Source organism: Bos indicus x Bos taurus, chromosome 10, assembly GCF_003369695.1.
Source record: "Bos indicus x Bos taurus breed Angus x Brahman F1 hybrid chromosome 10, Bos_hybrid_MaternalHap_v2.0, whole genome shotgun sequence".
Classification (NCBI taxonomy): Eukaryota; Metazoa; Chordata; class Mammalia; order Artiodactyla; family Bovidae; genus Bos; species Bos indicus x Bos taurus.
The window spans coordinates 21628699-21656303 of NC_040085.1; the positions used below are offsets into that span (position 1 = coordinate 21628699).

Below are 27605 nucleotides of genomic sequence, written 5' to 3' on the forward strand. Positions count from 1 at the left end.
AATCCTTACTCTATCCTCAGAAGGAGAATTTTCCCAACCCTGTAGAGCTCAAAGTTGTAGGTTCAGAAAGCTCAAGTTATCCAATGAAGTGATGGTGAATAAATCCACTCACCATCTACCTTGGGTTCCCAAACCTATGCATTCTGGGGCACAATACTTTATAATATCTAATGGTTCAAAGTTAAAGCTCAGAGTGCCATTTCCAAACTGACTAACTTGCATCTTAACCTATACCTTTAAAAAGTAATTCCCACATTCTATGAGCCGACAACTTCTGTTCACTGAAGCACCAGTGGATCACTTGATTGTGTGCTTGTTTCTACTTTTTTTCTTGTCAATATATTCCTTTGTCCTAAGCAACGTTATGAAGGACATTAAGAATTCTATGTGTTTTTGGATCACCTAACGTCCAAGGTCCATCTAGTCAAGGCTATGGTTTTTTCAGGGTCATGTATGGTTGTGAAACTTGGACTGTGAAGAAAGCTGAGTGCCGAAGAATTGATGCTTTTACACTGTGGTGTTGGAGAAGACTCTGGAGAGTCCCTTGGACTGCAAGGAGATCCAACCAGTCCATTCTGAAGAAGATCAGCCCTGGGTGTTCTTTGGAAGGAATGATGCTAAAGCTGAAACTCCAGTATTTTGGCCACCTCATGCGAAGAGTTGACTCATTGGAAAAGACTCTGATGCTGGGTGGGATTGGGGGCAGGAGAAGAAGGGGACAGTAGAGGGTGAGATGGTTGGATGGCATCACTGACTCGATGGACATGAATTTGAGTTAACTCCAGGAGTTGGTGATGCACAGGGAGGCCTGGCGTTCTGCAATTCATGGGGTCGCAAAGAGTTGGACATGACTGAACAAATGAAATGAATGGCCAAGGTATTGCTGTAAGAGTAGTCAAAGCCGTACCTGGAAAATATATGTATTCCAGAAAAACAACTTGTTGTTCTTCCAACATGGAAGAGATCCAATATAAATAACTTGCCATTAAGTTGACAATAAAATTACTAAATAGATGGAACCATATCAAGCATTGAGCACTCATCCATGTGTGCTTCTGAAAGGTCAAACATTTAAGGGTGGCAATAGCTAGAATTGCCTTTATGAGAAGTAACAATTCTGAAAGAACTCATAGAAAAACTTCATTCTTGCCATTTATAATTATTTCATTCATGGGCCCAGTGTACAAGTAAAAAACCCACAGAAAGACTTCATCCTTGCCTTTTAAAACTTCATTAATGGGCCATTGTGTAAGCCCTGGAGTGCCTAATCCAGGTTATCAACTCTGCTATTTAACACTATTCCTGGGCTACAATAAGATAAGGAACATAAATAAGATGTATTTATTTGCATTTATATGTCTCTTCCTGCTTTCCAGCTAAAGGAGCAATTATATCACATCTCAATATGGCCCAAGTATAACTATCACTATCCATTTTAAGTGACAATGTCACAGTTATGCAGAAATAATAAAACTGATTAACACTTCTGAGGACAAATATTATAGACAAGAGTCACTTGAAATGTCCAGCAAAGAGCTAGATTGATTGCTATTTTTGCTTTCCCTAAAAACACAAAACAGAAAGATTCAGTTCAGTTCAGTCGTTCAGTCATGTCCAACTCTGCAACCCCAGGGACTGCAGCACGCCAGGCCTCCCTGTCCATCACCAACTCCCAGTGTTTACCCAAACTCATGTCCATTGAGTTGGTGATGCCATCCAACCATCTCATCCTCTGTTGTTTCCTTCTTCTCCCACTTTCAATCTTTCGCAGCATCAGGGTCTTTCCAATGAGTCAGCTCTTTGCATCAGGTGGCCAAGTACTGGAGTTTCAGCTTCAGTATCAGTCCTTCCAATGAATATTCAGGACTGATCTCCTTTAGGATGGACTGGTTGGATCTCCTTGCAGTCCAAGGGACTCTCAAGAGTATTCTCCAACACCACAGTTCAAAAGCATCAATTCTTCAGTGCTCAGCTTTCTTTAAGCCCAACTTTCACATCCATACATGACTACTGGAAAAACCATAGCCTTGACTAGATGGACCTTTCTTGGCAAAGTAATGTCTCTGCTTTTTAATATGCTATCTAGGTTGCTCATAATTTTCCTTTCAAGGAATAAGCATGTTTTAATTTCGAGGCTTCAGTCACCATTTGCAGTGATTTTGGAGCCCCAAAAAATAAAGTCTGCCATTGTTTCCACTGTTTTCCAATCTATTTGCCATGAAGTGATGGGACTGGATGCCATGATCTTAGTTTTCTGAATGTTGAGCTTTAACCAACTTTTCACTCTCCTCTTTCACTTTCATCAAAAGGCTCTTTAGTTCTTCACTTTCTGCCATAAGGGTGGTATTATCTGAATATCTGAGGTTATTGATATTTCTGCCAGCAATCTTGATTCCAGCTTGTGCTTCATCCAGCCCAGAATTTCTCATGATGTACTCAACATATAAGTTAAATAAGCAGGGTGACAATATACAGCCTTGACGTACTCCTTTTCTTATTTGGAACCAGTCTGTTGTTCCATGTCCAGTTCTAACTGTTTCTTCCTGACCTGCATATAGGTTTCCTAAGAGGTAGGTCAGGTGGTCTGATATTCCCATCTCTTTCAGAATTTTCCACAGTTTATTGTGATCCACACAGTCAAAGGCTTTGGCATAGTCAATAAAGCAGAAATATATGTTTTTCTGAAACTCTCTTGCTTTTTCAATGATCCAGAGAATGTTGGCAATTTGATCTCTGGTTCCTCTGTCTTTTCTAAAACCAGCTTGAACATCTGAAAGTTCATGGTTCACGTATTGTTGAAGCCTGGTGTGGAGAATTTTGAGCTAGCATGTGAGATGAGTGCAATTGTGCGATAGTTTGAGCATTCTTTGGCATTGCCCTTCTTAGGGATTGGAATGAAAACTGACCTTTTCCAGTCCTGTGGCCACTGCTGAGTTTTCCAAATTTGCTGGCATATTGAGTGCAGCACTTTCACAGCATCATCTTTCAGCATTTGAAATAGCTCAACAGGAATTCCATCACCTCCGCTAACTTTGTTTGTAGTTATCCTTCCTAAGGCCCACTTGACTTCACATTCCAGGATGTCTGGCTCTAGGTGAGTGATCACACCATTGTGATTATCTGAGTCATGAAGATATTTTTTGTACAGTTCTTCTGTGTATCCTTGCCACCTTTTCTTAATATCTTCTGCTTCTGTTAGGTCCATACCATTTGTCCTTTATTGAGCCCATATTTTCATCAAATGTTCCTTTGGTATCTCTAATTTTCTTGAAGTGCTCTAGTCTTTCCCATTTTATTGTTTTCCTCTATTTCTTTGCACTGATCACTAAGGAAGGCTTTTTTATCTCTCCTTGCTAGTCTTTGGAACTCTGCATTCAAATGGGTATATCTCTCCTTTTCTTCTTTGCCTTTAGTTTCTATTCTTTTCACAGCAATTTGTAAGGCCTCCTCAGACAGCCATTTTGCTTTTTTGCACTTCTTTTTCTTGGGGATGGTCTTAATCCCTGTCTCCTGTATAATGTCACAAACCTCTGTCCATAGTTCATCAGGCACTCTGTTTATCAGATCTAGGCCCTTAAATCTATTTCTCACTTCCACTGTATAGTCATAAGGGATTTGATTTAGGTCATACCTGAATGATCTCGTGGTTTTCCCTACTTTGTTCAATTTAAATCTGAATTTGGCAATAGGGAGGAAAATAATGAGATGGAGGAAATAAATGGAATATCAGTTCCAGAAACAAGAAAGATAGCACTAAGTCATGTTCAACTCTTTTGATCCCATTAACTGTAACCTGCCAGGCTCCTCTGTCCATGGGATTCTCCAGGCAAATACTGGAGTGGGTTGCCATTTTCTTCTCCAGGGGATCTTCCTGATCCAGGAATTGAACCCAGGTCTCCCACATTGCAGGCTAATGGTCTATCAACTGAGCTACATAGGAAGCTCCAGAAGAAAGTCTTCCCTAACCAGGAATCGAACCCCGGCCATTGCAGTGAGAGTACCAAATCCTAACCACTAGACCACCAGTGACACTTATACAGAAATGATAAAACAAGAAACGATAAAATGGACTCACACTTCTGAGGATAAATATTATAGACGAGTCTTTTGACAATTCCCAGAAAAGTGCTAGATTGATTGCCATATTTGCTTTCCCTAAACACATAAAATAGAAAGATTAACCCATATAATATGAGATGGAGGAAATAAATGAAATATCAGTTCCTTAAACAAACAAATTAGCAATTTCCTAGTGGCTCAGACTAGGAAATTTCCTAGTGGCTCAGACTAAGTAAAGAATCTGCCTGCAATGCAGGAGAACTGGGTTCAATCCCTGTGTCAGGAAGATCCTGTGGAGAAGGGAATGGCAACCCATTCCAGTATTCTTGCCTGGAGAATTCCATGGACAGAGGAGCCTGGTGGGCTACAGTCCATGGGGTCGCCAAGAGTTGAACACAACTGAGCACTAACACTTTCACTAGGTAGGAAATCTGTGCTGTTGAATATATATATTCATGATAATAAAGATACAGTCATTATAATATTTTTAAAGGGCTCAAAGAGATCCAACTTTTATCCCATAATAAATTGGGTTCTCAAAACAAAAGTGGATAAATACATATAATTACAAATAGTTAAACATTTGAACAAACAAGAAAGTTTGTTTTTTTGCCTCACAATCAAAATTATATACATACACAGTATTTCAAAATAATTTGGGTCAAAATATTTTAAAATTACCTTATAAAGCAACTTTTAAAATGGAGGTGAAATTCATATAACTGTAGAATTTATATGAAATTACTCCATTTTAGCAACAAGTAAAAAGTAGAACAGACTGCAAAATAAACAGTTTTTCTTAAATCCATAAGAGAGGGGAGAACAAAGGGCAAATGCACGATACTGGATGCTTGGGGCTGGTGCACTGGGATGACCCAGAGGGATGGTATGGGGAGGGAGAAGGGAGGAGGGTTCAGGATGGGGAACACATGTATACCTGTGGTGGATTCATTTTGATATATGCCAAAACCAATACAATATTGTAAAGTTAAAAAATAAAATAAAAAAATAAGTCAATGTGTCAACAAAATAAAAAAAAAGATTAGAGAGAAGGAAAAATATGTTATCACTGTTTACTGGAGCACAGACAAACAGAAACTGCTGCAGAAATCAGTGCCAGGGTAGGAAAACTTGAACCATAATTGATGAATTGCTGGAGGCTCAGTGTGGACAACTTTGAGAGTTAAAAATTGTCTGGGAGATCCAGCCATACAAGATCCCAACAATATTTACTTGAGGAGTTTGAACATATTCCCACAGAAAATACTTTAGAAAAATCTCCTCAGATTTCTAGCAGAGGGAGGGAATAGCGACCATTTTGAAATACATCAGCACACTCTGGTGTGTGTGTGTGTGTGTGTGTGTGTGTGTGTGTGTGTGTGTGTTTAACAAGCCCTTCCCTCAGAAGAAAACAGTTAACTAAAACCTAAGCTATTGAAGTATTATCTGAGGCTAACTTATCTGGGAAAGGGAAATACCCAGCTCTAGTCCATTCTAGCCAATTTGTTTCATTAAAGGGAGGAGAAACAAAACTGAGAAACACTTGTGAAGCTTACAGTCCAGAGGCATGGGGACACTAAAAGACTAAGACCTAATCATAGGACTATAGAACACTTCCCCTTTTCCCACACCTCCTCACCAATTAACCAAAGCCTTTTTACTGTAGTCTCTTTTCCCCAGTACATCATGTCTAGCCATGAGAGAAAAATTACAAGGCATACGCAATATAAAAAACATAATTTGAAGAGGTAGTGAAAGCATTAGAACTAGACACTGCAGGGACATCAGAATTATCAGGACTCCATCATGGATAAAGTGAGGGACAAATAGAGACTTTCTCAGACAAGCAAGTGAAGGAATTTGTTGCACTAGATATGCCATGAAAAATGTTAAAAGGAGTTCTTGAAAGAAAAAGAAAATAATGTACATCAGAAACTCAGATCTACATACCAAAGTGAAGAGCAGAGAAGAAAGAGGTAAAGGTAAAATAAAAACTTGCATTTTCCTTATTCTTAATTAATATAATAGATAACAGCTTAAAATAATGATAGCAACAATGTTTTCAATTACATATATGTTTATATCTTATGCTTATATGTATGCTTACATATAAGACTATGTTATATTCTTATGTATGTCTATATCTTATGTTTATATCTTAAGCTTATATGTTTATATCTTATGTTTATGTGTATGTTTATGTCTTATGCTTACATATATGCTTACATATAAGAATAATGAATGACAACAATGAGACAAGAAGTGAGAGGAAGGAATTGGGACTGTTTGTTATTAATAGTATCAGGTATTCACACTACCCATGAAGTTCAGTTCAGTTCAATGGCTCAGTTGTGTCTGACTCTTTGTGACCACATGAACCGCAGCACACCAGGTTTCCCTGTCCATCACCAACTCCTAAAGTCCACCCAAACCCATGTTCATTGACTTGGTGATACCATCCAACCATCTCATCCACTGTAGTCCCCTTCTCCTCCTGCCCTCAATCTTTCCCTGCATCAGGGTCTTTTCCAATGAGTCAGCTCTTTGCATCAGGTGGTCAAGGTATTGGAGTTTCAGCTTCAACATCAGTCCTTCCAATGAATATTCAAGACTGATCTCCTTTAGGATGGACTGGTTGGATCTCTTTTCAATCCAAGGGACTCTCAAAAGTCTTCTCCAACACCACAGTTCAAAAGCATCAATTCTTCAGCACTCAGCTTTCTTTATAGTCCAACTCTCACATCCATACATAACGACTGGAAAAACCATAGTTTTGACTAGATGGACCTTTGTTGGCAAAGTAATGTCTCTGCTTCATAATATGCTGTCTAGGTTGGTCATAACTTTCCTTCCAAGGAGTAAGCATCTTTTAATTTCATTGCTGCAATCCCCAAAGGTGATATAGTGTTATTTGAAAGTGGACTTAGAAAATTATAAATGTATATTCCAAACTCTAGATTAATAATCAAAAAAAGTAAAAGAGAAAAGAAGTACAAATAATATACTAAGAAAGAAGGAGAAGGGGATAACAGAGGATGACATAGTTGGATGACATCAGCAACTCGATGGACATAGGTTTGGGTAGACTCCGGCAGTTGGTGATGGATAGGGAGGCCTGGCATACTGTGGTTCATGGGGTCGCAAAGAGTCAGACACGACTGAGTGACTGAACTGAATTGAAGAAAGAAGAGCAAGTGGAATCAACTAAAATGCTCAATTAAAACCACAGAAGGTAGGAAAAAGGTGGAAGACAAAAGTAAAAACAAAGAATCGGGACAAAAAATAGAAAACTATAATACATATTGTAGAAATTAATCCAAAATTTAAATAATCACTTTAAATGTCACTTTAATTTAAATAAATTTAAATTAAATTTAAATAATTTACTTAATTTAATAGATTTAAATAATTTAAATAATAAATTAAATAATTATTAATAATAAATAAAATAAAAATAAATTAATAAATAATAAATTAATAAATAATAAATTAATAAATAAAAATTAATTTAAATAATACACTTTAAGTGTATCAATTAAAAGACAGAGATTGAATTCTACCAAAAATTCAGAGAAGAGCTAACACCTATCCTACTCAAACTCTTCCAGAAAATTGCAGAGGAAGGTAAACTTCCAAACTCATTCTATGAGGCCACCTTCACCCGAATATCAAAACCAAAGATGCCACAGAAAAAGAAAACTACAGGCCAATATCACTGATGAACATAGATGCAAAAATTCTTAACAAAATTCTAGCAAACAGAATCCAATAACATTTTAAAAAGATCATACATCATGACCAAGTGGGCTTTATCCCAGGGATGCAAGGATTCTTCAATATCTGTAAATCAATCAATGTAATACACCACATTAACAAATTGAAAAATAAAACCATATGATTATCTCAATATATGCAGAGAAAGCTTTGACAAAATTCAACAACCATTAATGATAAAAACCCTCCAGAAAGCAAGCATAGACGGAACATACCTCAACATAATAAAAGCTATATATGACAAACCCACAGCAAACATTATCTTCAATAGTGAAAAAATGAAAGCATTTCCCCTAAAGTCAGGAACAAGACAAGGGTGCCCATTCTCACCACTACTATTCAACACAGTTTTGGAAGTTTTGGCCACAGCAATCAGAGTAGGAAAAGAAATAAAAGGAATCCAAATTGGAAAAGAAGAAGTAAAACTCTCACTGTTTGCAGATGACACGATCCTCTACCTAGAAAACCCTAAAGACTCCACCAGAAAATTACTAGAGCTAATCAATGAATATAGTAAAGTTGCAGGATGTAAAATTAACACACAGAAATCCCTTGCATTCCTATACACTAACAATGAGAAAACAGAAAGAGAAATTAAGGAAACAATTCCATTCACCATTGCAACGAAAAGAATAAAATACTTAGGTGTATATCTACCTAAAGAAATAAAAGACCTATATATAGAAAACTATAAAACACTGGTGAAAGAAATCAAAGAGGACACTAATAGATGGAGAAATATACCATGTTCATGGATTGGGATAATCAATATAGTGCAAATGAGTATACTACCCAAAGCAATCTATAGATTCAAAGCAATCCCTATCAAGCTAACAATGGTATTTTTCAAAGAACTAGAACAAATAATTTTACAATTTGTATGGAAATACAAAAAAAAAAAAAAAAAAACAACCCTCAAATAGCCAAAGTAATCTTGAGAAAGAACAATGGAACTGGAGAAATCAACCTGCCTGACTTTAGGCTCTATTACAAAGCTACAATCATCAAGACAGTATGGTACTGACACAAAGACAGAAATATAGATCAATGGAACAAAATAGAAAGCCCAGAGTTAAATCCATGCACCTATGGACACCTTATCTTTGACAAAGGAGGCAAGAATATACAATGGAGAAAAGACAATCTCTTTAACAAGTGGTGCTGGGAAATCTGGTCAAGCATTTGTAAAAGAATGAAACTAGAACACTTTATAACACCATACACAAAAACAAACTCAAAATGAATTAAAAATCTAAATGTAAGACCAGAAACTATAAAACTCCTAGAGGAGAACATAGGCAAAACACTCTCTGACATAAATCATAGCAGGATCCTCTATGACCCACCTCCCAGAATATTGGAAATAAAAGCAAAAATAAACAAATGGGACCTAATTAAACTTAAAAGCTTTTGCACAAAGAAGGAAACTGTAAACAAGGTGAAAAGACAGCCTTCAGAATGGAAGAAAATAATAGCAAATGAAACAACTGAAAAAGAATTAATCTCAAACATGTACAAGCAACTCCAGCAGCTCAATTCCAGAAAAATAAATGACCCAATCAAAAAATGGGCCAAAGAACTAAATAGACATTTCTCCAAAGAAGACATACAGATGGCTAACAAACACATGAAAAGATGCTCAACATCACTCATTATCAGAGAAATGCAAATCAAAACCACAATGAGGTACCATCTCACGCCAGTCAGAATGGCTGCCATCCAAAAGTCTACATGCAATAAATGCTGGAGAGGGTGTGGATAAAAGGTAACCCTCTTACACTGTTGGTGGGAATGAAATCTAGTGCAGCCACTATGGAGAACAGTGTGGAGATTCCTTAAAAAACTGGAAATAGAACTGCCTTATGATCCAGCAATCCCACTGCTGGGCATACACACCGAGGAAATGAGAACTGAAAGAGACACGTGTACCCCAAAGTTCATCACAGCACTGTTTATAATAGCCAGGACATGGAAGCAACCTAGATGTCCATCAGCAGATGAATGGATTAGAAAGCTGTGGTACATATACACAATGGAGTATTACTCAGCCATTAAAAAGAATACATTTGAATTAGTTCTAATGAGGTGGATGAAACTGGAGCCTATAATACAGAGTGAAGTAAGCCAGAAAGAAAAACACCAATACAGTATACTAATGCATATATATGGAATTTAGAAAGATGGTAACGATAACCCTGTATGCGAGACAGCAAAAGAGACACAGATGTATAGAACAGTCTTGGACTCTGTGGGAGAGGGTGAGGGTGGGATGATTTGGGAGAATGGCATTGAAACATGTATAATATCATATGTGAAACGAATTGCCAGTCAGGGTTCGATGCATGAGACAGGGTGCTTGGGGCTGGTGCACTGGGATGACCCAGAGGGGGATGGGGACAGAGGTGGGAGGGGGGTTCAAGATGGGGAACACATGTACACCCGTGGCAGATTCATGTCAATGTATGGCAAAACCATCACAATATTTTAAAGTAATTAGCCTCCAATTAAAATAAATAAATTTATATTTAAAAAGATAAAAGACACAGATTATCAAAGTGGATTAAAAAACAATCCAACTACATGTTGTCTATAAGAAATCCACTTTAAATATAGAAACATCCATTTAAAAGTAAATGGATGGAGAAAAACATACTATGTTAACACACATCAAAAGAAAACAGTATGGCTATATTAATTTCAGAAAGAACAAACTTTAAAGTAAGGAAAATTATCAGGGATAAAGAAAGGTATTACATAATAATAAAGAGGTTCATTCTCAAAGATTACATTACAATTTTTAAAATATGTGCAACTAAAAACAGCATTAAACTACATGAGGCAAAATCTGATAGAAGTACAAGGAGGAATAGTGAAATAACAGAGAAGTGCAAATGCCAAATGATTTCACTCATATGTGGAATATATTTTAAAAATAAATAAATAAATGAACAAAGCAAACTGAATAAAAACAAACACCCAAATACAGAGAACAAAATAGTGATTACCAAAAAAGAAGGATCCTTGGGGAGGGCAAAATGGGTAAATGGGATCAACTTTATGGTAATGGATGAAAACTAGACTTTTAGTGGTTAGCATGCTGCAAGGTATATAAAAGTAGAAACACAGTTTGTCCACATGAAATCTACATGATGTTATAAACCAATGTTGCCTGAATAAAAAATAAAAAATATATATCATTAAAATTAAAAATACAATAGATCTTCCAGTTTCGTGGAGAAGTACTTAACATCACTAAGCATAGCGTGATGATTTGATTTGCTTATATTCTGAAATGATTACCACAATAGGTTTAGTTACTGTCTATCATTTCATATAGACACAATAAAAAGAAAAAAGTAATTTCTCCTTGAACTCAGGATTTACTCTCTTAATGACTTTTCTATGCACCTTTTAACCATCTTCCTCCAATTCCCCCACCTCCCCAACACCTAGTAACTACAAATATATCTTTTATTATTAATCCAATGTTTGTTAGATTCCACATATAAGTGAGATCACACACTATTTGTTTCCTCTGACTTGTTTCACACAGCATAATGCCTTTAAGGTCCATCCATGTTTGTTTGCATGTATTACATTGGAGTATAGTTTATTGATGATGTTGTGTTACTTTCAGGTATACAGCAAAGTGATTCAGTCAGAAATATACATTTATCTATTCTTTTTAAAAATCTTTTCCCATTTAGGTTGGGAATATTGAGCAAATTTCTGTGTCCTACATAGTAGTACTGGAAAATCTTTGTTGGTTTTCATGTAGGTTATTCATTTTAAATACAGTAGTGTGTATCTGCCAATTTCAAACTTCCAATTCATCCCTCCCCACTTTTTTTCATTGGTAACCATAAGTATGGGCTTCCCTAGTGGCTCAATGGTAAAAATTTGCCAGCCAATGCAGGCCCCACAGGAGATCTGAATTTGATCCTTGAGTCAGGAAGATCCTCTGTCTGGAGGAGGAATTGGCAACCCACTAAAGTATTCTTGCTGGGATAATTCCATGGACAGAGGAGCTGGGTGGGCTATCCAAGAATGCTCAGATTCCTTATACAAAATGGTGTAGTTTTGCATATAACTTACATATATCCATCCACATACTTTGAATCTTCTAGATTTAAATTTTCTAGATGTTTTTTTTTATCATACCTAATAGAATATATACGCTATGTAAATAGATGACAGCATGTGGCAAATTGGAAGTTTTGCTTTATGAAACTTTCTGGAATTTTTTTCAATATTTTTGATCCATTGTTTGTTGAATATTCAGATGAGGAAACATAGATGTGGAAGGCCAATTGTATGTACCACAACTTCTATATCCATTCATCCATCAATGCACACTTAGTAACTTAGTCCGTGTCTTGACTACTGTAAAAAATTCTGCCATGAACTTGGGGTGCATATATATTTTTTGAAATGGATTATATGATAGTTCTTGTTTTGTTTTGTTTTGTTTTGTTTTTTGAGGAACCTCTATAATGTTGCATAGGGGTTCTACCAATTTATATTTCCACAGAACAGTTCCCAAGGTTTTCCTTGCCTCCACATTCATGTCAACACATGTTATGAAATGCTTTTTGATGATAGCCATTCTGACAGATGTAAGGTGATGTCTTTGTGGTTTTGATTTTCAATTCCCTAATGATTAGTGAGAGTGAGTATCTTTTCAGGTTATTGTTGGCCATCTACATGTCAGTTAATAGATAAAAAGAACTAAATGGGAATAAATCAAGAATGGTTATGGGAATACTCCCCTTACATAAAGCCTTTTGCTTGTTTCTGGAAAAAAATATTGATACATAGGGCTCATTCTCTCCCAATCCATGAATAAGAGCACCAGCAAGAATTGTATATGACTTCTCACTCTTTCCCAACTCAGTAACTCTAAATGAGTTCATGGTTCTATACTTTTTGTTTTAAATGGTACTTAAGTCTCACCTACCCAGTGCATTATCTTTCTCAATATTGAAGATATTCTTACTTTTTCTTTCTTTTTTCATTTCTCTTCACCAAGTATCTCTTCTGATTTTTTTCTCTTGGGAAAACCAACATGACTTATAGACCTGGTTCCCAGGGGAAATCAATAAAATGTTTGTTGTTAGGGATCTGAGAAGTGTCAATGGGTCACCAATACCTAGTATTAATAATTAACTGTATTCCCACCGGGAAAAAAAATACATTTTTTTTTTCCCTGGAGGTGATTACACTACAAAGCAGAAATCAAAATTATTAAATTTCTACAAATGCGGCTGTACAACCTAGAACAGAAGAGGTAGGTCATTAAAATGTTCCTAATATTGAGCAATACCACAGCAATCTCTCTCATATTTCTCTTCCACTTTCTGTCTTTATTTCCTCCTGTCTCCAGTCTCCAAAGTTCCAATCCTTTGGACACTATTTCACTAAATTATGCTATGCCTGAAGAAGGGACTGACATTTATGATGCCTCTCTTTGGTGATGAGATACTATAATTTGGGGTTATAATTTGTCTTTACTCCTTATGCTAAGTCACTTCAGTTGTGTCTGACTCTCCGCGACTCCCCGGATTGCAGCCCACCAGGCTCCTCTGTCCATGGGATTCTCCAGGCAAGAAAACTGGAATGGGTTGCCATTTCCTTCTCCATGCTCCTTAGAGGAGAGGGAATTTTCAGTCACTAAAGTCTGAACACCAACATTCTGATTTTTCGCTTGAAAAAAAATCTACTTTAGCCAAAACTTCCAAAACTATGTTGAATAGTAATGGTGAAAGTGGGCACCCTTGTCTTGTTCCTGACTTTAGAGGAAATGCTTTCAATTTTTCACCATTGAGGATAATGTTTGCTGTGGGTTTGTCATAAATAGCTTTTATTATGTTGAGGTATGTTCCTTCTATTCCTGCTTTCTGAAGTTTTTATAATAAATGGGTGTTGAATTTTGTCAAATGCTTTCTCTGCATCTATCGAGATAATCATATGGTTTTTATTTTTTGATTTGTTAATGTGGTGTATTACATTGATTGATTTGCAGATATTGAAGAATCCTTGCATCCCTGGGATAAAGCCACAGCAATCAGAGCAGAAGAAGAAATAAAAGGAATCCAAATTGGAAAAGAAGACGTAAAACTCTCACTGTTTGCAGATAACATGATCCTCTACATAGAAAACCATAAAGACTCCACCAGAAAATTACTAAAACTAATCAATGACTATAGTAAAGTTGCAGGATATAAAATCAACACACAGAAATCCCTTGCATTCCTATACACTAATAATGAGAAAACAGAAAGAGAAATTAAGGAAACAATTCCATTCACCATTGCAACGGAAAGAATAAAATACTTAGGAATATATCTACCTAAAGAAACTAAAGACCTGTATATAGAAAACTATAAAACACTGGTGAAAGAAATCAAAGAGGACACTAATAGATGGAGAAATATACCATGTTCATGGATTGGAAGAATCAATATAGTGAAAATGAGTATACTACCCAAAGCAATTTATACATATACACAATGGAGTCAACAGTATTCTTCACAGAGCTAGAACAAATAATTTCACAATTTGTATGGAAATACAAAAAACCTCGAATAGCCATAGCGATCTTGAGAAAGAAGAATGGAACTGGAGGAATCAACCTACCTGACTTCAGGCTCTACTACAAAGCCACAGTTATCAAGACAGTATGGTACTGGCACAAAGACAGAAATATAGATCAATGGAACAAAATAGAAAGCCCAGAGATAAATCCACACACATATGGACACCTTATCTTTGACAAAGGAGGCAAGAATATACAATGGATTAAACACAATCTCTTTAACAAGTGGTGCTGGAAATCTGGTCAACCACTTGTAAAAGAATGAAACTAGAACACTTTCTAACACCATACACAAAAACAAACTCAAAATGAAATAAAAATCTAAATGTAAGACCAGAAACTATAAAACTCCTAGAGGAGAACATAGGCAAAACACTCTCTGACATACATCACAGCAGGATCCTCTATGACCCACCTCCAAGAATATTGGAAATAAAAGCAAAAATAAACAAATGGGACCTAATTAACCTTAAAAGCTTCTACACATCAAAGGAAACTATTAGCAAGGTGAAAAGACAGCCTTCAGAATGGGAGAAAATAATAGCAAATGAAGCAACTGACAAACAACTAATCTCAAAAATATACAAGCAACTCCTACAGCTCAACTCCAGAAAAATAAATGACCCAATCAAAAAATGGGCCAAAGAACTAAATAGACATTTCTCCAAAGAAGACATACAGATGGCTAACAAACACATGAAAAGATGCTCAACATCACTCATTATCAGAGAAATGCAAATCAAAACCACTATGAGGTACCATTTCACACCAGTCAGAATGCCTGCGATCCAAAAGTCTCAAACTGCCAGAATACAGAAAGGACACCCCAAACTCAGCAATTTAAACAAGATGAAGAGACAGAGGAATACCCAGCAGATAAAGGAACAGGATAAATGCCCACCAAACCAAACGAAAGAGGAAGAGATAGGGAATCTACCTGATAAAGAATTCCGAATAATGATAGTGAAATTGATCCAAAATCTTGAAATTAAAATGGAATCACAGATAAATAGCCTGGAGACAAGGATTGAGAAGATGCAAGAAAGGTTTAACAAGGACCTAGAAGAAATAAAAAAGAGTCAATATATAATGAATAATGCAATAAATGAAATTAAAAACACTCTGGAGGCAACAAATAGTAGAATAACAGAGGCAGAAGATAGGATTAGTGAATTAGAAGATAGAATGGTAGAAATAAATGAATCAGAGAGGATAAAAGAAAAACGAATTAAAAGAAATGAGGACAATCTCAGAGACCTCCAAGACAATATTAAATACTACAACATTCGAATCATAGGGGTTCCAGAAGAAGAAGACAAAAAGAAGGACCATGAGAAAATACTTGAGGAGATAATAGTTGAAAACTTCCCTAAAATGGGGAAGGAAATAATCACCCAAGTCCAAGAAACCCAGAGAGTCCAAAACAGGATAAACCCAAGGCGAAATATCCCAAGACACATATTAATCAAATTAACAAAGATCAAACACAAAGAACAAATATTAAAAGCAGCAAGGGAAAAACAACAAATAACACACAAGGGAATTCCCATAAGGATAACAGCTGATCTTTCAATAGAAACTCTTCAAGCCAGGAGGGAATGGCAAGACATACTTAAAATGAAAGAAAATAACCTACAGCCCAGATTATTGTACCCAGCAAGGATTTCGTTCAAGTATGAAGGAGAAATCAAAAGCTTTTCAGACAAGCAAAAGCTGAGAGAATTCTGCACCACCAAACCAGCTCTCCAACAAATACTAAAGGATATTCTCTAGACAGGAAACACAAAAACGGTGTATAAATTCGAACCCCAAAAAAATCTACTTTAAAATATTCCTATGGCCTGAATGTTAAAGCCAAAATATCCAGCAGAGATAGCAACCAACTCTTATGAGACTCTTCCTCTGGAGATTCCTGAGTCTTTAATGTTTTCTTAAAAAGCAAAAGAACTAAATATTTTTAACTGGTTAGAATACAGTCTTTCCTCATGTGCTAAGCATGAATTCAGTATTTCAAGATTAACTAACTAAATGCTAGGACTCCTGATAACTTCTGAACGGAATCAGTACAACATAGTGTATGCAGTTATAAGTAAGTCTGATTTCACTATATTTTTAGCATTTCTTTTTAGATATATTTCTTCAGTCAGTCTTATCTGTTTTAGTAAATAATAAGAGTCTATTCAAAAGAATAAAATTAAGTTGACAAGATAAAGTGGGGGAGTTATTAGTGCTTTCCCACTGTTTTCAGTGTATGATTTATCTATTCCAAATAATGGACACACCAGGATTCTATAATGTGTCACATACATTAACATTTCTCTAGAAAAAGAAGCATGTACATATTTGGGCCAAATTTGACATAAAACATCCAGGGTTTTCATCATAGTAAACTCAGTAATTGTCAATCACCAACCAAGAAATGGTGGTTTAACCAAGGCTAACAAAACTAGTAAACTAGTGTCAAAAATCATAATAACACTCTACCTCTAATATCATATATATGCATACTTCATTCCCTCCATAAATCTCAGTGTTCCTTTTCATTTCCTTGGCCCTCTTTTTTCTCTGTTGCTCTCCTTTCATTTTCTTTTCATTTTTATTGCAAACATGTGGTCAATTTAGAAAAAATATAAAATATATTCAAAATTTTAGTATTAAAATGACATTCATTATCCAAAGTTATCGAGATGTTACTGTATATGTGAACATATTTGTGCAATGTAAACATATCAAGAGCACAACAACAACAAAAAAAAACACTCATTTGTAACCAATTTTTGTCACAATAATTTAGTGGACATGACAAAACTATATTTGCATCTATGATAATGGCCATATTTATTTTGGCACCAATCTTATCAACTTCCCCTTTCTGTATATCTTTTCATAATTTATCTCTTTTTAATATACTTCTATTTTTTCTCTTTACATTGGATAATGAATGGATTCAAATATGTCTTATAGATAGACATCTATAATCATTCTGTTTATATGAAGTGATGATAGATACTCTCCTATATTTAAAATTTGTTGGTAGCAATTTCAGTTCAGTTCAGTTGTTCAGTCGTGTCCGACTCTTTGTGACCCCGCAGCACACCAGGCATCCCTGTCCATCACCAACTCCCGGAGTTCACTGAGACTCACATCCATCGAGTCGGTGATGCCATCCAGCCATCTCATCCTCTGTCGTCCCATTCTCCTCCTGCACCCAGTCACCCCCAGCATCAGAGTCTTTTCCAACGAGTCAACTCTTCGCATGAGGTGGTCAAAGTACTGGAGTTTCAGCTTTAGCATCATTCCTTCCAAAGAACACCCAGGGCTGATCTCCTTCAGAATGGACTGGTTGGATCTCCTTGCAGTCCAAGGGACTCTCAAGAGTCTTCTCCAACACCACAGTTCAAAAGCATCAGTTCTTCGGCACTCAGCTTTCTTCACAGTCAAACTCTCGCATCCATACATGACCACTGGAAAAACCATAGCCTTGACTAGATGGACCTTTCTTGGCAAAGTAATGTCTCTCCTTTTCAATATGCTATCTAGGTTGGTCATAACTTTCCTTCCAAGGAGTAAGCATCTTTTAATTTCATGGCTGCAGTCACCATCTGCAGTGATTTTCGAGCCCCCCAAAATAAAGTCTGCCACTGTTTCCACTGTTTCCCCATCTATTTCCCATGAAGTGATGGGACTGGATGCCATGATCCTCGTTTTCTGAATGTTGAGCCTTAAGCCAACTTTTTCACTCTCCACTTTCACCTTCATCAAGAGGCTTTTTAGTTCCTCTTCACTTTCTGCCATAAGGGTGGTGTCATCTGCATATCTGAGGTTATTGATATTTCTCCTGGCAATCTTGATTCCAGCTTATGTTTCTTCCAGTCCAGCGTTTCTCATGATGTACTCTGCATAAAAGTCAAATGGCATTTTAGCAAAACAAAGCTTCAAATACTTGAAGACAAGCTGTCATGACCTTTATGGTCTGTAGTTTTTACATTTTCTTAGTTTATTATGACTAAATATTTTGTTTCAGTGAAGACATCATTACTTCTCAGTTTCATATTTGAATTGCCAGTCATTAATCCTATAACACAGTGCTCAAAGCACAAAATCTCTCTCAATCCTAATAAAATACTGAAAAATCCTCTTTTTGAGTCCTTTTGAAAATCCTTCTTTGCAGTTTGGAGTTTCCCTTGATTTAAAGTGTGTTGTAATTCTCCAAGTGTCAGAAACAATCAGAGAAGTAAAACTTTTAATTTCATGCTACCATCCTACATGCAACATTCATGCCCTCATTAGTTGGTAACTATTCTATGTGTGATTAATGCCTGAGATTTCTTAAGTGTAAAAGAAAAGTAAGAAGTAAAAGAAAAATAGAGATTACATTCTCCTAGAGTGTGTGTGAACAATTATGATTTGCTTGAACACTTCAAATATACCTGATTATTCATGATATGTAAGCTGTTATGTTAAATAAATATGAATAACATGGAAGAAGTCGGAATTATTGCACAATAAGCTTGGTAAAGTAGCTCTCTGCTAGGAATATGTTACTCATTGTTCCTAATTCCTCCACCGTACTTGCCATGTTTCTACATAATTTCTTTCTTTGTTGCCCTGGCCTAACTTTTGATTATCTCATTTCTTCTATTCACTTACCATCATTCTTTCAGCTCCCCTATCTGTAAGTCTTCTCACTTCATATTTTGGCATTTACAATATGTTTTCTGCAGATTCATTGATGAACAAATAATGTATTAATTTTGGTACTCACATTTCTCATTTCTTTCTTATTTTCTACCTTCAGACTATTTCAGCTTCTTCTCTACTGATTGAGTCAATGGATGGAGTAAATGACTCTATGGTATCTGAATTTGTACTAATCAGACTTTCAAATTCATGGAAAATGCATTTTTTTTTCTTCTTTTGGTTCTTCTTTGTGTTCTACATAGGAATCATCCTGGGAAACTTCTTTGTTGTGTTCACAGTAATTATTGACTCGCATTTACACTCCCCTATGTACTTCCTGTTGGCCAACCTCTCTATTCTTGGTCTAGGTCTTTCCTCTACCACAGTACCCAAAATGATCTGTGATCTTTTCACTAACTGCAACATCATTTCTTTTCCAAAATGTATGACACAGATATTTTTCATTCATGTCATGGGTGGAGTTGAGATGATGCTGCTCATAGCCATGGCATTTGACAGGTATACTGCAATCTGTAAGCCTTCCACTACCTGACAATTATGAGCACCAAAATGTGTGTTTCCTTTGTAGTGGTTGCCTGGATAGTGGGGATAACCCATGCTGTATCTTAGTTTTGTTTTTGTCATAAACTTGCCTTTTTGTGATCCCAATAAAGTAGACAGTTTTTATTATGATTTGCCTCGGGTCATCAAACTTGCTTGTGTAGACACTTACAAGCTAGAGTTTGTAATTATTGTTAATAGTGGCTTTATTTCCATGGCTACCTTCTTCTCTTTAATTATATCCTACATTTTCATTTTGGTCACGGTCTGGAAACCTTCAGGAGACTTATCCAAAGCATTTGTCACACTGTCAGCTCACATCACTGTAGTAATTTTGTTTTTTATGCCATATATGTTTCTCTCTGTGTGGCCTTTCCCTGCAACATCACCGGATTTGTTTATTGCTGTCTTTGCCATCACCCCTGTCTTGAATCCTGCCATTTATACATTATGAAACAAAGATATGAGAATTGCCACGAGAAGACTGGGCAAACGGATTGTAGGCTCTAGTGGGATCTTATAATGAATGGAGCAAATCTAGAATACAAGATACTTTAGGCTCACCAAAAACACTGAAAGTCATGTGACTATCATCATTACTATGCTAAGAATTACTATTTTGAATGATAGTTCAACAAAGGTACACCTATAGAATCTGATGTGTCAAATCAGAGTTGACTTTATTTTGCCAATTACAGGGAATAAATTGACTTCATCTACTTTCATGGAGAAGAGAGAACTGAGCTGATTTCCAGGTGTAAACTTAACATTCAAATACCATTTTCTGTGTGACATTTCTTGCATCGTTCTTTACTAGGTGTGATTACTGCCAATTACAAATAAATATCTCAAAAAGTGCTAGAAATTTCTCATAGCAAAATAATGGATTAAATAGATAAAATGTAAGTTTAATTATGGGGAAACAATGGAAACAGCGACAGGAGTTGTGATTGACAGGGAAGCCTGGCATGCTGCATGCAGTCCATGGGATCACAAAGAGTTGGACACAACTGAGCGACTGAACTTAACTGAAGTTTAATTATAAATAAAGTATATTTTTAAATTTTTTATCTCAATTTTAGTTTGATTTAAAATAAGAATAAAATCAGCATGTATTTCCTATGTTAAGCCTTGAACTCAACACTTGACTATACTTTGAGCTTTTTTAGTTTAGGATACTATTTCAGTTTTGAGTTTAGACTTGAATGAGATTTGAATGACTGCAGGTAGAAAAATTTTTTTAACACTATCAATACTTTAGATAAATACAGACCAAAGATTTTTGGACTCTTACTTTTCTGTCATTCTGAAAATGAATGTCTTCTAATATTCAATCAGCCTGCTGCTACTCCTGCTGCTAAGTCGCTTCAGTCATGTCCGACTCTGTGCGAACCCATAGATGGCCTCCTACCAGGCTCCTCTGTCCCTGGGATTCTCCAGGCAAGAACACTGGAGTGGGTTGCCATTTCCTTCTCCAATATTCAATCAGCCTAGTTTATTCTTTTTAAAAAGCATAGACATAATAGCTGTTTCACAAGATACTAATCACCCAAAGATGGCATTTAGAGGTCCTGGTTTCCTTGAATATGTTTTCTTATCTATCAGACTATCCCCTCTCACAAGAGTTTATGTATCTCAGTTTGATAGCCTTGGATAAATGGAAAGCCAAAAATGTTGAGGCATAATCAATTTAAATGAGGATTTCTACATCTGGAATGTAAAGGTTTTGTTGAAGATACATATAACTTTTTTTTTCATTTGCTTCTATTGTTCTGAAAATAAAATCTGCTCAATTAAAAGAATCAAAAGCTTATTTTTTGTCCTGTGTTTTTTCAGAAATCTACAATTACATCTCTGACTTTCTCTGTATAAATAAATCAACAATACTTCTTTTTAATTTTTTTATTCATCTGGACAGGAATTTTTTTTTACTTAATTATTGCTGACAACTCCTTCCTTTAAATACTCTACTGGGCCTCTGAAACACTACAATCTCCTGGTGTCCTCGTACACCTTGGGTAATTCCTTCCCAGTATCTGTTTGTTGCATTTCCCTCATTTGCCCAACCAACAAACTTAGGATTCCTCAGAATTGCATCTTTGGCCTATTCTCACTTTGTATTCTGTCCCTAGATGACATCCATTCCCACAGTTTTCATTACTATGCCTAGCTTTTAGCTTGAGGCTCTCAAAGCCAGGTTACTAGTTCTTAAGTTCCTAATCCACAAATCTATCTTCCTACTTGGATGCTTCACAGACAATGCCCACTCAGCAGGTCTACAACTAACATGTCTCCTTTCCCTCACACCCCTTCTTTCAAAGTCACAGCAAATGGGTCAAACACCCAGTTGCTCAACTCAAAATTTGGTGTAATAATAGACTGTCTATAAAAGAGACATGTGGACTCACTTATAGAAGAAGGCAAAGTGGTTTAAGAGGATTTACAAATAGCTGAGGAAAGAAGAGAATCAAAAGTCAAGACAGAAAGGCAAAGATATACTCAACTGAATGCAGAGGTCCAGAGAATGGCAAGGAGAGATAAGAAGGCCTTCTTAAGTGAAGATTGCAAAGAAATAGAGGAAAACTATAGAATGGTAAAGAGTAGAGATCTCTGTAAGGAAATTGGAATATCAAGGGGAACATTTCATGAAAGGATGTATACAATAAAGGACAGAAACAGTAAGGACTTAACATAAGCAGAAGAGATTAAGAAGAGGTGGCAAGTATAAACAGAAAAACTAGACAAGAAAGATCTTAATGACCCAGATAAGTATGAAGATGTGGTCACCTACAGCCAGACATCCTAGAGTATAAAGTCAAATGGGCCTTGGGAAGCATTATTATGAACAAAGCTAGTGGAGGTGATGGAATTCCAGCTAAGCTATTTCAAATCCTAAAAGATGATGGTGTTAAAGTGCTGCATTCTATATGCCAGCCAGTTTGGAAAACTCAGTAGTGGACATAGGGCTGGAAAAGGTCAGTTTTCATTCCAATATCAAAGAAGGGAAATGCCAAAGAATGTCCAAACTACCATACAATTGCACTCATATCACATGCTAGCAAAGCAACGCTCAAAATCTTTCAAGCTAGACTTCAGCATTATGTGAACTGAGATGCACAAGCTGGGTTTTGAAGAGACAGAGGAACCAAAAATCAAATTGCCAATATTTCTTGGATCATGGAAAAATCAAGGGAGTTCCAGAAAAGCATCTACTTCTGCTTCATTAACCAAAGCCTTTGACTCTGTGGATCACAACAAACTGAAAAATTGTTAAAGAGATATAGAGTACCAGACCACCTTACCTGTCTCCTCAGGAACCTATATGAAGGTCAAGAAACAAGTCTTAAAACCAGACATTGAACAATGAACTGGTCCCAAATTGGGATAGGAGTATAAAGTCACCTTTTGGTCCCAAATTGGGACAAGACTGTATATTGTCATCCTACTTATTTGACTTACATTCAGAATAAATCATGTGAAATACCAGGCTGGGTGAATCACAAGCTGGAATAAAGATTGCCAGGAGAAATATCAACAACCTCAGATATACAGATGATACACTCTAATGACAGAAAGTGAAAAGGAAGTGAAGACCCTCTTGATGAGGGTGAAAGAGGAGAGTGAAAAAGTTGGTGTAAAACTCAACATTCAAAAGACTAAGATCATGGCATCCAGTCCCATCACTTCATGGCAAACAAAAGGGGGAAAAGTGGAAGCAGTAACAGATTTTATTTTCTTGGGGTCAAAAAACACTACGGACAGAGACTGCAAACATGAAATTAAAAGATGCTTGCTTCTTGGAAGAAAAGCTATGACAAACATCAGTTCAGTTCAGTTCAGTTCAGTCACTCAGGCGTGTCCGACTCTTTGTGACCCCATGAATAGCAGCATGCCAGGCCTCCCTGTCCATCACCAACTCCTGGAGTTCACTCAAACTCATGTCCATCGAGTCAGTGATGCCATCCAACCATCTCATCCTCTGTCGTCCCCTTTCCTCCTGACACCAATCCCTCCCAGCATCAGGGTCTTTTCCAATGAGTCAACTCTTCACATGAGGTGGCCAAAGTATTGGAGTTTCAGCTTTAGACTGGTGTCCTTTAGGATGGACTGGCTGGATCTCCTTGCAGTCCAAGGGACCCGTAAGAGTCTTCTCCAGCACCACAGTTCAAAAGCATCAATTCTTTGGCGCTCAGCTTTCTTCACAGTCCAACTCTCACATCCATACATGACCACTGGAAAAACCATAGCCTTAACTAGATGGACTTTTGTTGGCAAAGTAATATCTCTGCTTTTTAATATGCTTTCTAGGTAGGTAATACTTTCCTTCCAAGGAGTAAGCATCTTTTAATTTCATGCCTGCAATCACCATCTGCAGTGATTTGGGAGACCCAAAAAATAAAGTCTGACACTGTTTCCACTGTTTCCTTATCTATTTCCCATGAAGTGATGGGACCAGATGCCATGATCTTTGTTTTCTGAATGTTGAGCTTTAAGCCAACTTTTTCACTCTCCACTTTCACTTTCATCAAGAGGCTTTTTTGTTCTTCTTCACTTTCTACCATAAGGGTGGTGTCATCTGCATATCTGAGGTTATTGATATTTTTCCTGACAATCTTGATTCCAGAGTGTGCTTCTTCCAGCCAGGCATTTCTCATGATGTACTCTGCATAGAAGTTAAATAAGCAGGGTGACAATAACAGCCTTGATGTACTCCTTTTCCTATTTGGAACCAGTCTGTTGTTCCATGTCTAGTTCTAACTGTTGCTTCCTGGCCTGCATACAGGTTTCTCAAGAGGCAGGTCGGGGGATCTGGTATTCCCATGTCCTTCAGAATTTTCCAGTTTATTGTGATCCACACAGTCAAAGGCTTTGGCATAGTTAATAACACAGAAATAGATGTTTTTCTGGAACTCTCTTGCTTTTTTGATGATCCAGCGGATGTTGGCAATTTGATCTCTGGTTCCTCTTCCTTTTCTAAAACCAGCTTGAACATCTGGAAGTTCACAGTTCACATATTGCTTGCTGAAGCCTGGCTTGGAGAATTTGAGCATTACTTTACTAGTGTGTGAGATGAGTGCAATTATATGGTAGTTTGAGCATTCTTTGGCATTGCCTTTCTTTGGGATTGGATTAAAAAATGACCTTTTCCAGTCCTGTGGCCACTGCTGAGTTTTCCAAATTTGCTGGCATATTGAGTGCAGCACTTTCACAGCATCATCTTTCAGCATTTGAAATAGCTCAACTGGAATTCCATCACCTCCACTAGCTTTGTTCGTAGTGATTCTTCCTAAGGCCCACTTGACTTCACATTCCAGGATGTCTGGCTCTAGGTGAGTGATCACACCATCGTGATTATCTGGGTCATGAAGATCTTTTTTGTACAGTTCTTCTGTGTATTTTTGCCACCTCTTCTCAATATCTTCTGCTTCTATTAGGTCCATACTATTTTTGTCCTTTATCGAGCCCATCTTTGCATGAAATGTTCCCTTGTTATCTCTAATTTTCTGGATGTGATCTCTAGTCTTTGCCATTCTGTTATTTTCCTCTATTTATTTGCATTGACTGCAGAGAAAGGCTTTCTTATCTCTCCTTGCTATTCTTTGGAACTCTGCATTCAGATGCTTATATCTCTCCTTTTCTCCTTTGCTTTTCACTTCTCTTTTTTTCACAGCTATTTGTAAGGCCTCCCCAGACAGCCATTTTGCTTTTTTGCATTTCTTTTCCATAGGGATGGTCTTATCTTTGTCTCCTGTACAATGTCACAAATCTCCGTCCATAGTTCATCAGGTACTCTGTTTATCAAATCTAGTCCCTTAAATCTATTTCTCACTTCCTCTGTATAATCATAAGGGATTTGATTTAGGTCATACCTGAATGGTCTAGTGGTTTTCCCTACTTTCTGCAATTTAAGTCTGAATTTGGCAACAAGGAGTTCATGATCTGAGCTACAGTCAGCTCCCAGTCTTGTTTTGGCTGACTGTATAGAGCTTCTCCATCTTTGGCTGCAAAGAATATAATAAATCTGATCTTGGTGTTGACCATCTGGTGTTGTCCATGTGTAGAGTCTTCTCTTGTGTTATTGTAAGAGGGTGTTTGCTATGACCAGTGCATTATCTTGGCAAAACTTTGTTAGGCTTTGCCGTTCTTCATTTTTTATACCAAGGCCAAATTTGCCTGTTACTCCAGGTGTTTCCTGACTTCCTACTTTTGCATTCCAGGCCCCTATAATGAAAAGTACATATTTTTGGGGTGTTAGTTCTAAAAGGTCTTGTAGATGTTCACAGACCATTCAACTTCAGCTTCTTCAGCATTACTGGTTGGGGCATAGGCTTGGATCACTGTGACAAATATTGACAGTGTTTTAAAAAGTAGAGACCTCACTGCCAACAAAGGTCCATATAGTCAAAACTATGGTTTTTCCAGTAGTCATGTATAGATGTGTGAGTTGGATCATGAAGAAGGCTGACCACCAAAGAAATTATGTTTTTGAACTGTGGTGCTGGAGAAGGCACTTGAGTGTCACTTGGATGGCAAGGAGATCAAACCGGTCAATCCTAAAGAAAATCAACACTGAATATTCATTAAAACAACTTCTGATGAAGTTGAAGCTCCAGTACTTTCACCACCTGATACGAAGAGCTGATTCATTGGAAAAGACCATGATGCTAGGAAAAAGTGAAGACAAAAGAAGGGGGAAACAGAGGATGAGATGATTAGATAGCATTACCAACTCAAAAGACATGAATTTGAGCAGACATCAGGCAATAATGGAGGGCAGAGGAACCTGATGTGCTACAGGCCATGGGGATGCAGTCAGACACGACTTAGTTACTGAACAACAGCCTTGTAATCCACAGTGGATTAGTCCAGGATTCCCCCCACAGACAAAAAAATCTGAAGATGCTCAAATTCCTTATACAAAGTCATATAGTTGTATAAGGTATTTGCATACAACCTACACAAGTGTGGGAAGGCCTTCTGAGACAAGAAAAATTTCATATGACACCACATCATCCACATAGGAGAGAAGCCCTTCAGGTGCATGGAATGTGGGAAAGCCTGCCACCACAGGTCACAGCTCATGATGCACCAGTGGATCCACACCAGGGAGAAGCACGTGTGGGAAGGACTTCTGTGACAGCACCAGACTCATTCAACACTCCATCACCCATACTGGGGAGAGGCCCTACAAGTGCCTCAAGGGTGGGAAGGTCTTCTACCACAAGCCATACCTCAACAAGCACCAGAGGATCTACAGAGGGCAGAAGCCCTATGTATGCACTGAGTGGGGAAAGGCCTTCATCTACTGCTCCACTTTTATCTCACATATAAGGGCCCACACTGGAAAGAAACCCTATGAATGCAAAGAATGTGGAACGGCCTTTAGCAATCGGCCAGGCCTCAGCTGGCACTTCACCATCCACAGTGAAGAGAAGCCCTACAAGGGCACAGAGTGTGGGAAAGCCTTCAACCACAAGTCATACCTCACCAGCCACCAGCAGATTCACAGTGGAGAGAAGCCCTACAAATGCATGGAGTGTGGGAAGGTCTTCTTGTGGAGCACAAGCCTCATTCAATACTCCATCATCCACACCAGAGAGAAGTCCTATGAGTGAAGTGAGTGTGGAAAGGCCTTCAGTCACAGCTCATCCCTTACTGAGAATCAAAGGGTTCATAATGGGGGAAACCCTGTCAATGTAACAGATGTGGGATGACTCTGCACACTTATGTAGTTCCACACTTTAAGAGTTCAACCTCTAAGAACTCCTTCTGGGGAGAGACTTCTGCATGTAACCCCTGAGGAAAATCTGAGGAAGGAAGCTTACTCAGAATCTGATCATTCATATCCAAAAGAAATCCCCTAATTTTTCTTCCCTGTGAAAAAACCTATTGCAGGATATCAGTTTTCATCCAGAGTCGTGTTAGAAATGGACTC

The 27605-nt window shown here is 37.2% G+C and overlaps 1 pseudogene; it reads left to right on the forward strand.

Moving 5' to 3' along the window:
• The first annotated feature begins 19259 nt into the window (after nt 1-19259).
• Nucleotides 19260-27285, forward strand: LOC113899611 (annotated as a pseudogene).
• The last annotated feature ends 320 nt before the right edge of the window (nt 27286-27605 follow it).